The 10347-nt window shown below is 37.4% G+C and overlaps 1 pseudogene across 1 annotated transcript; it reads right to left on the bottom strand.

The window, feature by feature from the left end:
- Nucleotides 1–4006: 4006 nt before the first annotated feature.
- Nucleotides 4007–7485, bottom strand: LOC147525629 (long-chain-alcohol oxidase FAO4A-like; annotated as a pseudogene). Its single transcript, XR_015192870.1, has 3 exons — nucleotides 7003–7485; nucleotides 6628–6897; nucleotides 4007–5953 (listed from the first exon to the last, which is right to left on the bottom strand). The product of XR_015192870.1 is annotated as a long-chain-alcohol oxidase FAO4A-like (transcript).
- Nucleotides 7486–10347: the final 2862 nt, after the last annotated feature.

Genomic DNA, 10347 nt, shown 5'->3' with positions numbered 1-10347 from the left:
GCGTTTGACACCCGCCTCATCAATATTGAAGTTAAGGCTTTTATAGCCCGCGAGCACGGTGCTCTAATTGACGGGCAAATGACATGGTTTCCCAAATACAAGTCTAAAGGAGACATACCTATAGGAGTTTTGAAAGCTTGTTCTATATGCCCATAAGGCATCCGATAGGCGCTTGACCCGGTCTTTCCTATCGGGGTTTCTTGTTGTTTCTAAAATCTTTTTGATTTCCCTATTAGAAACTTCTACTTGTCCGCTAGTTTATGGATGATAAGGAGTTGCTATTTTGTGTGTAACTCCGTACTTTTTTCACTAGGGATGCAACAACTCATTTGCAAAAAATTCCCCATCACTAATGATGGCTTTAGGAATGCCAAAACCTACAGAAAATGTATTCTTTAATAAAAATACTACGGTCTTATGGTCATTGCTTTCTGACAAGCTAGGGCCTCTATCCATTTAGACCGTAGTCCGCGGCAACTAGAATATAAATATAACCGTGGGGAAGCGAGGGAAAGGGCCCATGAAATCAATACCCCAAACATCGAAAATTTCTACTATCAAGATGGATTTAAAGGCATCATATTAAGCCGTGATTAAGCCCGAGTTGTTGCAAAGCGAATACCGTCTTGCAATGCACTTGGGCATCCTTAAAAAGGGTAGGCCAATAAAATCCATTGAAGAACTTTAGCGGCTGTTTTCATTCCGCTAAAGTGGCCACCACACTCTTTTGTCATGGCAGAAGGATAGAACTTCATTATATTCCTTTGGGGAATGCACGCGAATAATAATCCGATCAAGCACAATACTTAAAAAGGTAGGGCTCATCAATAGTATAATCTTGACTGACGGCCAAGAATATCTTACGTTCATTTCTTGACCAATTATGAGGCATAACATCAGCCGCTAAATAATTCACGATGTCCGCGATACCATGGTGATGAAAAATAGCATACAGATGTTCATCGAGGAAAGAGTCGGTATGGACTCGGAATCACTACTATCGCCATTTTGTAAGTCTAGATAAGTGGTCGGCAACTACGTTTTCGACCCCTTTTTGTCCTTTTATTTCTAATGTGAACTCTTGCGAGAAGAATCCATCGGATTAATCTCTTAGCATCCTTCTTTGCAAGAAGGTACCTAATGGCTGCATGGTCCGTGTAAACTAAAGTTTTAGAACCAACCAAATAAGGACGAAATTTATCTAAAGCATAAATGACACTAGAATTCTTTTCAGTAGTTGTATAATTCCGTTGGCGTCGTTTAAAGTTTTACTAGCATAATAAATAATGATGGACTTATTATCTAGTTTACGTCCCCAAGACGCGGCACCAACCTGCATAGTCACTAGCATCACACATGAGTTGAAGGTTTAGACCAATGGAGGTTTTGTATAATAGGTGCGATGGTTAGTATGGCTTTTAAGGTTTCAAAAGCTTGTTCTGAGTTAAAATTAAAATCAAAGATGGCATCTTTCAAAAGGAGGTTAGTTAAAGGCCTAGCTATTTTGAAAAATCCTTGATGAAACGCCTATAAAACCCTCGCATGGCCTAGAAAGGCTCTAATCTCACGGACATCCGTGGTTTAGGTAGGTAAGCTATCTTATCTAGTTTGGCTTTATCTACTTCGATGCCATCACTAGATACAATATGACCTAGTACTATGCCCTTTTGACCATGAAGTGACACTTTTCCCAATTTAAAAGCGAGGCTCTTTTCTTCACACCGTGTCAAGACCCTTAGAGGAAGGTTAGACAAGCGATCGTGAAGGAGTCTCCATAGATAGAAAAATCATCCATGAAAACTTCCATAAAGCTTTCTACCATGTCACTAAATATATGAAGCATACACGGCTGGAAGGTACCGGGAGCATTACAAAGGCCAAAAGGCATTCGTTTATAGGCATATGTTCGAAGGGACATGTGAAGGTTTGTCTTTTCTTGGTCATCAATATCAATAATAATCTGAAAATAGCGGAGTAGCCATCCAGGAAACAATAAAAGGCATGACCGGCCGACGTTCAAGCATCGATCTATAAATGGTAAAGGAAAGTGATCCTTTAAGTGTCATAGCATTTAAGCGTCTCAGAATCAATCTGATTCTCCATTTCATAGGACCTTGAGTGACAACATAGTCACCGCTTCCGTTCCCGTACCATGGTAATTCCCGATTTCTTAGGAACTACATGAATGGGACTTACCCATTCGCTATCGGAGATTGGGTATATAATACCGCATCGATGTCGCAAGACTTCTTCCCTAACCACCTCTTTCATGGCGGGGTTTAAGCGGCGGCTGGGTTCGGCGAGAAGTCTTGGCGTTATCCTCAAATGGATCACGATGAGTGCGCGGACATTAGAATTGATGCCCTTAATGTGTCAGACTAAGGAATCCAATTGCGGACCGATGTTCCTAATCACCCTTATTAAAGATGTCTCTTCATCTTTAGATAACAAAGAAGATATAATGCGGATGACTACCATCAGGATCAAGTTAATATATATTTTAATTCGGGGAAGAGGTTTAAGCTACCGGTGGGTGGAAAATCAATAGATATTTCGTCGGGGGTCCTCATTTTGCATAATGAATACCGCCTTGTAGCAAGTCTCATAATCGGTGTATGGAGCAACCCAAGCGGGTCTCTGATTGGTGTGGACTCTGGGATGGTGTTGACTTCCCTCTAAGTAGGAGTCATTTACAAAATCAGAAGTTCAAAAGAAAGGAATTTGTACATATTGTTTCGGGGAAGCGTGTTGTTAAAATAATCTTGAGCTAAACTCGATCATGCTAACCTCCCCCCATCTAAGCCCGAATAATTGCAGCTGTTTCATCATTTTAAAAACATTTACCTCGGCGAGAAAGATGGCCAAAAGATAAGGACATCTTTCCATGGCGACAATTTATAAAGCGCATTGGCGGTTGCCAAGAAGAGGAATCTAAGATGATGGGTGCACGAGTCATTAGCGACTTACGTATCGAGGATAACAAAATCAGCGGGATAGTAGAAATCACGAACCTTAACAAGCGCGTTTCCACTACACCTTTAGGATACTTAATTGACACATCCGCCTAATTGCAACGTTATTTTTGTAGGTTGCATTTCCTGAACCTATTTGTTTATACAAGTAATACGGAGTAAGTTAACACTTCGCCCGTGTCTAATAAAGCGGTCGTCGTGTGGGGAATCTCTAAAAGGTGCATTTCTGAAAGAGGGACGACAGTGGTCCTTGTACTTAACAATTCCATTATTTTCGGATAAAGTTGAACCATTCAGTTAAAAGCGTCTTTAGGTATGTTCGTCTTCGCCTAGTAGTGTGCAAACTCTTTAAGAAACTTAGCGTGGTTAGGAAGCTTTTAATAGCCGAGAAAAGGGAGGTTTATCGTTAGATTCTTGAAAACCTTCCAAATTTCCTCAAAAGTTGTATCCCTAGTTAGCATGGCTAATTTTTGAGAACGGTGGTTTAAACTCTATATTTAGCATATGGCTCTACTTGTTTGTGTAACCTTGGCTTTCGGTTTCTTTGGTTGTGGTTTCGCGGTACCTCTACGTGGTAGGCTCCTCGGTTCTATTGGCCCCGGTATCTAGTTCGATATCGATGGGGTAACTAAGGCGTAGTTACTTTGTTATCGACCACTCTTCCCGAGCGTAATTAAGTTCAATTTTATCAAAAAGAAGGGATGATTTTCTCCTCGTATTGTTTTCCCGCAGGTTCACTTTGCTGAGTCCTTTGATGTAATCAGGAACCCAAAAAGGATACAATCTTTTGTAAATGCTAAAACTTACTACTGTGAATTGAGGTTTATAGTTTGAACATTGATATTTGTATTGAGAAATAATAGAATATAAGTAGGACCGAGTTTGGAGGTCTTCCGCAACAACCTCCTGGGTACGTAGGCATCTTCATCAGAGCAGAGCAACACTCTACAAAACCTCTAAAACTCAGTCCCACTAATTCTTCTTCAATCAAATATATTGTAGTTCTAATAATGTAATGCCATAAACCCAAGTCGCAGTAGTAAGTTTTTAGCATTTATGATCTTAATGATTTAGAACAAACAACGCATCATGTTACAATCAGTAAATGAGAGATCAGTACGTATTGTATTCAATCTGAACATATGATACTTAGAACTCTGAGTAGCTCTTCTTTTCTGCGAAGGACCTCAATAACAGATTGTGCAGTGCAGTAAGCAATGGATTGAATCGTGACCATTGGATTCACACCAAGTGCGGACACTCGAGTCAGAAAGACACTGAGCCAAGAACAATCCCTCCACCTCCCAAGTTTCTCCACTCTGATTCACCACAGATGTCTTTGGATCCATTCCCATTCTGCAGCTCCCCATCTGATGTGCTGAGCATAAAGGCGTAGACAAGCCCTTTATCCCCTCGCGCACTCCTCTTTCACAAACCTCTCAAACTCATGCTCACTTGCCTCTCTTCACATTCAACTTCTTCCCAGTGAAATGATGAGTTCCTATCTCTTCTGCTCCTGCTGCTGCCAATATTCTCAGTGTCTTTCTAGCCCCTTTTTAGATTCTCTTCGTCACTTTCATCCATATTATAGCCTACTGAGCTAAATGGCGTCCCAGCGCCTGAACCTTTATCTCTTGCTAAAGCAAATAGATGAGCTGTTCTTGAGAATCTACTCATCCTTTCTTTCATGTCGGCCCCAGATACCCATGGCATTACAGCAGAGAACAAGCCCGGTGTAATGCTGGAGTTTGTATCACAGCCGTAGCCTGATCTGCTGAATTCACCAACCACAGTCGACATTGCTGTCATTATTCCACCTTCGTAGCTCTTCTTGTATTCTTCAGGCCAGGCACTTGAATTTTTCGCATTTGGGAAATACCCCCACGACATCACCACTGGATGTAAATGTAGGTGTTTTCCAATATTTTCATTCTTCAAACCACTTCTTTTTAACAGTATAGGTGTTCCAAAAGCGCCACCGGCAACTATTGTTACCTTAGATTGCACGAAATACACCTCCTTTTCTTTTCCATTGACAAACTCAAAAGAAACTCCGGTTGCAGTGCTACGGTTCCTCTGTTTTTTTCTTTCATGCATTATCTTCTTAACCTCGCACCCAGGAAGAATTACACCATTTCCAGAGTTCACCATATCAATGAGCCACGTCTCTGTAGTACCTTTCTTTTGTCCATCTTGCACCCAAGACAACACCATCCACAATAGTGATCTGGTGGTGAATTTCGTGGGATGTCGTTCACAGGATAACCCAGTTCAAGGCACCTCTACGTAATACAGCATTGTTTAAGTTCTCATTGCAAATCCCCGATTGAACCCCCCATTCTGTCACAGACTACTTGCATTGCCTCTTTATATAATTGACTTTGGAATAGTTCCAGTTCGTAACAACTACACCATTCTTTGAGTACATGTTGTGGAGTCTTAATTGAAGCCGACCAATTGATGGTAGCACCACCACCAACAGTCGAAGCTGCAAGAATAGCAACACTTAAATCTTTTGGTGGCAACAGAAGCCACTACCTTGGTACATTTGATCCATTGTTGGTCCTTCAAGAAGTGAGAGGCTTTTTTCTTGCATAATAATTCCCTTTCTCAAGGACTATCACTTTGTATCCAGCCATGGCAAGGATACCTGCAGCAACACCTCCACCGAGCCAGAACCAACAATAACTGCATCACAATGGATTGTCAACTTAGATGACTTATTATTAGGTGATGCCTTTGGTGGATTTTCAATAGAAACTGAGAAACCGGATCGCTTTAGAGTATGTGCAAGAATTTGTTTTTGGCACTGTTGGGTCGACGAGTCCTCGGAAAAGGGGTCCAATCACCTCATCTTCTTCTTCTTTTTCTTCTCCTCGTCCACCTGGATTTAATGGCTTTTGGATCTGGGTCACAAAATCTGGGTCTGGTCCGCAGTAGCCCAAAGCCTTCCATGATAGGTTATCATTTTTCTCATTGACCTGAGCAAGAAAAAACATATGCAATCATTTAACAATGTAAATTATTACCGATTCACAACTTAAGGATGACTGGTGGGCACCAGTTCTCCCCATTACTGTAATTCTGCCTTCTGTATGATTAACCCACCTTCGAGGACACACACATACACACACACACCAAGTGAGCATCTTCAGTTGGGGCGTTAGTAATGACTTCATCATAGTTCACCTACTTTGCTGCACGTCCACAATGCTCTCCTTTGGGCGGACTCAATAAATGTAATGTGATCTACAACATGGGTAAATAGATGGACCAATTTGACAAGAAACCACCTACCACCAGAAAAAGCAGTAAAAAAATACCAGCAACTGGTAAATGCAATCAGAAAATTTTGCCCCTCACAATAAATTCTGTCGTAAGGAACATATCCATATTGAGGTATCTCTTAGGATGTCGGGTATTTTATGAGTTATCTAATGGTTTGGTTTCGTCATAATTGGCACTAGTTTGACATATACTTATCATTGCAAATTTCTTTTCGTTATGTAGATTGTTGAATCAGGGAGGACTTATAACTGGATTCAGTAAATAAAAAGAAAAAAAAAAAAAAAAAAAAAAAAAAAACTAATTTTAAATTTCAGTATATAAATTGCAAAGACAGATGTGTGGTGGGGTAGTGGATGAGCTAGCTGACCTGAGTAAAGAAAATGAAGAGAGCAAGGGACTTGATGGCATAGAAGAGCATCCTGAGGAGGTAGAAGTAGCTTGAAGACCAAGAAAGGAGTATCTTCTCTCGTTTCTTGATACAAACCTCGGAGAAGCTCTGCAAGTAAGGAAAGTGGGTGGACATGCTCAGTCTCCCGCATAGTATCAACGCCCCAATCTTTGTCGACAAGACCCATAATGCTAATCGAAGAAGAATCAGTGCAGGATGCTTTAGTCTTTCACTCATAAAACCTCCAAGCTTAACATACAAAAATAAACCAATTAGTTAAACACATGCATGTAATATTGCAAAAGAAAAAAACAGATACATTATATAATTAGTACATATTCATATCCTTCTTACATGCAGTGGGGTTCCAGCCATGGAGGCAGAGTTAGTGTAGAAAGTGAAGAGATGATCATGGTTGGGCTGGCTGGTAGTTTCGGGTGGTAGTGTAGTAATACAGGGCAAGAGAGTGTCACAAAAAGCAGTGAGTGAGTCCATTTCCCAACAAGAGAGTGAGTTGATAAGGGAAGCCTGATGAATGATGTCCTTTGTCCCTCGAGGATGATCTTCATCTTTGTGAATGTCCCTCCACTTTGAGTCCCCTATGTTTAGTCTCAGCTCTCCATTTACCTCCTCCATTGCCGCTGTTCGATTAGGCTAGCTCGACACGTACTGCCACGGAGTAGTAAACATCAACTCTATAAAACTCTGGCCGGGCAGACAGAAATGAATAAATAGAGAGGATATATGGATGCTTGTGCTAATTAATCATGGCTTTAAAACCAGGCCAGCAGTACCCCACAAGTAGGTGATGATGAACCAAATAATCGTCACAAGCTCAGCATCCCATCAATATAATAATGCACTAATAACTTAATAACTTCTTTAATGGATATGTCATGCATGCTGACAGTACAACCCAGCATTTTCAATGAGTTGACCCCCACTGCTTTCTTTGCTGACTTCACTAGATAGAGTTGTTGTTATCGAAAATTATTTATGAACAAATAATTAATCTATGTTTCTAGAGCTGGTATGAGCATCATATAGCCTCAACTCAACTTTATTAAATAAAGGTTGGGGTATCCTTACCACCAAAAACCTTTATTAACAAAAAGAAAATGTAGTTATCACTTAACTTGGTCTGAAAACCACTACACCAACTGTTAAAATAAGACAAAATCTTTTTAACCCAAACGACACTTGTCATCTATGGAGCCCTTCCAACACAAACTAGCTTTTGAACCCGTCCTACGAACGGATGCCGTTATATTAAATTATTCAAAAAAGTATTAGCAATTATGCAGAGCTATGAGATATGAAAATTATATTAATCACTCATTTAAATTTCTTGCACCACTCTCAATAAAAAGAAAACACCAAACCTCTTTTAGTTGTTAAATTTAATAATTGAAGTTTGATTAAAGTTTTATGAGAATGCTTTAAATGGCAAGAAAGATGATATTGAAACTACTTGAATAGCATGACATTTCCAATCATAATAAAATAATTATGATAAATATTATTTAAAATACAAAACTATACTTGTCGAGACATTATATATATTCTCCTTACATATAATACAACTATGTTTTGATGTTAGTTCAATGCATTTGCATCAAGTTTTCGATTTTTCGTTAATTATTCATTGAGGTTATAGTTTAATGCATTTTGCATCAAGTTTCCAATTTTTCATTAATTATTCATTGAGGTTATAGTTCAATGTAGTTATTGTATCTAGTTTCCGATTTTCCATTAATTATTCTTTGAGGTTAGTTCAATGCAGTTGCATCAAATTTTCGATTTCTCGTTAATTATTCTTTTAGGTTAATTCTTTACAGTTGCATCAAGTTTATGATTTGTCGTTAGTTATTCATTAAGGTTAATTTAGTGCAGTTGCATCCAATTTTTGATGTTTCGTTAATTAGTCTTTGAGATTAGTTCATTGCATTTGCATCTAGGTTACAATTTCTCATTAATTACTCTTTCAGATTAGTTCAATACATCTGCATCCAGTTTTTGATTTCTAGTTAATTATTTTTAGAAGTTAGTTCGATGTTCTATGCATTTGCATATAGTTTCAAATTTATAGTTATTTATGCTTTGAAGTTAGTTCAACTAGTTACATCCGATTTTCGATTTCTAGTTAACTATTCTTTGAGGTTATTTCAATGTATTTGTATCAAGTTTCCGGTTTCCGGTTTCCTGTTAAATATTCCTCAAGATATTGCATCCAATTTCTGATTTATCGTTAGCTAATATCTGATTTTAGTTTAATGCAGTTGCATCCAATTTTCGATTTTTTTTTAATTATTCTTTAAGGTTATCTCAATATAGTTGCATCCAATTTCGATTTCTAATTAATTGTTCTTTGAGGTTAGTTCAATGCATTTGCATCAAGTTTTCAATTTTCCATTAATTATTTTTGAGGTTAGTTTAATGCAGTTGCATCAAATTTATGATTTCCTTAATTATTCATTGAGATTAGTTGGTCTTGATTGCATCCATTTTTGATGTTTAGTTAATTAGTCATTGAGATTAGTTCATTAAATTTGCATACAGTTTTTTGACTCTTCCCGTTAATAACTCTTTGAGGTTAGTTCAATATATATGCATCTAGTTTTGATTATTTATGCTTTGAGATTAGTTCAATGCAATTATATCCGGTTTCGATTTTTGTTAACTATTCTTTGAGGTTATTTCAATGCATTTGCATCTAGTTTCTGATTTCCGCCAATTATTCTATGAGATTAGTTCATTCAATCTGGGTTGCATTCGGTTTTTGATTTTCTGTTAATTATTTTTTGAGATTAGTTCAATGCATTTGAATCCAGATTTCGATTTCATGTTAATTATTATTTGAAGTTTGTTTGATGTATTTGCATACCGTTTCGAATTTCCCGTTAAATATTTTTCAAGGATTTGCATCCAATTTTTAATTTCTCGTTAGTTATTTTCTGACATTAGTTTAATGAAGTTGCATCTAATTTCCTATTTTTAGTTAATTACGTTTTGAGTTTGATTTATTGTATTTGCATAAAGTTTCTGATTTCATGTTAATTACTCTTTGAGCTCAGTTCAATGTATTTGAATCAAGTTTCCGATTTCCTTTTAATTATCCAATGTGGTGTGTAATACCAACTTCAAACATGACATTAAAATAAATTATGTTTGATTTACTATGTGGGATCATAAAAAATTATCCAGTTCCCGATTTCCCATTAATTATTCTTTAAATTATACATGCATGACTCACTATGTGGGATTTTCAAAGATTATCTATGAACGGGTGATGTTATATTAATTATTCTGAAAAATATTTGCAACTATATATGCAAAACTATTATATATAAATATTATATTGATCCTTTCATCCAAATTTCTTATAACGTGATTGAAAACCCTACTATCTATTAAAAAAAGAATTCACCTTTTATAAAACCCTTCAACTTCATTTTGTTGTTTAATAATAGAAGTTTGATTGAAGTTTTGTGAGATTGCCTAATAAGGCGAAGTTCATATTGAAGCTACTTAAATGGTAAGGCATTCCCAATCATACCTTAAAATATATAAGATAAACACTATTTTAAATGCAAAACTATACTTATCGAGACATTCCCATAACATATAACACAATTATGTTTTGAGGTTAATTCAATGTATTTGCATCTGGCCAGTTTCTGATTTTCAATTCCGTTATTT

Source organism: Coptis chinensis, chromosome 1 (genome assembly GCF_015680905.1).
Source record: "Coptis chinensis isolate HL-2020 chromosome 1, ASM1568090v1, whole genome shotgun sequence".
Lineage (NCBI taxonomy): Eukaryota > Viridiplantae > Streptophyta > Magnoliopsida > Ranunculales > Ranunculaceae > Coptis > Coptis chinensis.
This window is presented reverse-complemented; position numbering and strand designations above follow the sequence as displayed.